Source organism: Nicotiana attenuata, chromosome 7, assembly GCF_001879085.1.
Source record: "Nicotiana attenuata strain UT chromosome 7, NIATTr2, whole genome shotgun sequence".
Lineage (NCBI taxonomy): Eukaryota > Viridiplantae > Streptophyta > Magnoliopsida > Solanales > Solanaceae > Nicotiana > Nicotiana attenuata.
In genome coordinates, this window is record NC_031995.1 from 92,976,183 (window position 1) to 92,978,397 (window position 2,215).

Here is a 2,215-nt window from a genome sequence, read left to right on the forward strand (position 1 = left end):
ACGCTCTTCCGATCATAAATTACACCATTGTTGTCAAATTCAATTTATATATTTTCGTGGTGAAAAATATTTTTTTGTTGAGCAATGTGAGTAATAAGAACCTTCAAATCAATTATTGTTGTTCAACATCAATAGTTGATGCATTGGCATAAGAAACAAAGGCATGAAAACTGAGAAAGGAACTTAAATTACTTACGATGGTGTTTGCACTAACTTACACCATTAATAATAAAATCCAGGTTTAAAGTTTCTATACATGTAGAACTCCATAAAGTATATTTATGTCTTTCTTAAATTCATTTTCTCAATATTTAGGGGAAACAAAACTCTAAGCATATATCCTAATTTCGCTAAAAATGGGGCTCCCCAAATTTGGGAGCCTAAAGCAGCGGCCTTACAGGCTTGACCTTAGAGCCGGCCTTGAGTCTCATATATATGATAATGCTTCGTTAAAAGTTTCATAAAGATGAAGCCAAATTTCAATATCCTTCACACAAATGCCCATGGCTACTAAATATATAATATCATCTTTTTGGGAATAAAAAAACGTATATACACAATTGGAAGATACCATTTGAAGAAAAAGTACAAAGTAAATATCAGTTCGAGGCAAAAAGTAAAGAGTTCAAACCATCATAGCTCAAGATTCAAACCTGCTTACCAGATGAATTGTAACAATAGAGCGATACTGCTATCTGTAATCGCGCGTAAGCCCCGTGAATATGCACTTGAGAGGAGGAAGAAAATTGATCATTCAAAAGAAGTTACTATATTTTTGGGAGTGTACAAACAAATGGTCCATGCTGAATCTGATGATGGGGTTTGTTGGCTTTCTAGGACAGTTTTATATGACTTAGGATTGATGTAGACTTTTAATGTTTGATTGGCCACCAGTTGTCTAAGTTGGACTGAAGAAGACATGAAAAGGAATGTTTAAACATGAAATAACCGTTAAAGTTGGTTATTTCAGTTTTATGATTTTAACTTAGGCTCCAAATATCTCATGATATAATGGAAAATTTAGAAGCAATTTTTTGTTTCTGGGGATTTGATTAGAAAGTTTGTGTAACATTTGTTTCTCTTATGTGCTTGACTTAAAAGAAATGTGTGTTGGTGTCACCTTAAAGTAGAATCATGTTTCTTTTTGTAGTAACGTTTTTTCACATGATGATGTGTATGTAAATATTGGAGAATTCCCTATGGAAGGAAAGCTTTTGGAAATCAGTGATTTGTATTTTGTATCTTAAGCTTAGTGCCCTATTGGTGGTGTATCCCTTTCTAAAAATATCATTATTTCTCGACTCGTTCAAATAACAAATATATACAAGAATAAATTGATAGAATAATGAAAGGAAGATGTAAAAAAATTCTGTATTTTGATTGATGCATTCATTGTTATAAGAATGCCTAGCTTTATACAAGTATATACCTATGATACTGGTAAAGAGCCACTACTAGAAATCCGGTAATTAGCGACCACAAAAAGCGATCAACGTTGGTCGGTTTAGGCAAATTACCGACCAAAACGCGTCCAAACAGGCTTGATCGCTATTTTGGTGGTCGTTTTAGTATACCGATCAAGGTTGGTCGCTAATTATCGATCAAAGTTGGTCGCAAAGGTAAAAGGACCAACTGTACAATTTAAAGCACATACCGACCAACTTTGGTCGGTAACATATTTTAATAATTTAATTTTACCAAACAAAATTGGTCGGTGTATTTAAATTACGTTATTTTATTAATTATTAAAATTTAAAAATTAGCAACCAAAGTTGGTCGGTAAAATAAAATATATATTTTTTAAAAAAATTAAAATTTAACCATACCGACCATAGTTGGTCGATAAAGTTGAAATCTGGGTAATCCTTATTCATTAACTGACCAACTTTGGTCGGTAATTTTTAATTTTTTTTTTAAACTTTAGCGACCAACCTTGGTCGCTAATCAGCAGAAAATTATTTTTTTGATTAGAAACCGACTAACTTTGGTCGGTTTTCTGGGTTTTCATTTTGGCATAAAATGCATGTTTTGGCAGCTACACCACCTGCCAGCATATCAAAATCCCTAACTAAAAACACAACAACAACAACAACACAATTCAATAAACACATTAAAACTAACAAATTAAAGTTCAATAGAACTAAAAAATCCAAAACCAAGTTAAAACTTATTACAACTAGTTCAAAACCGGTTCTATTTGTCTAGTTCAAAGTAT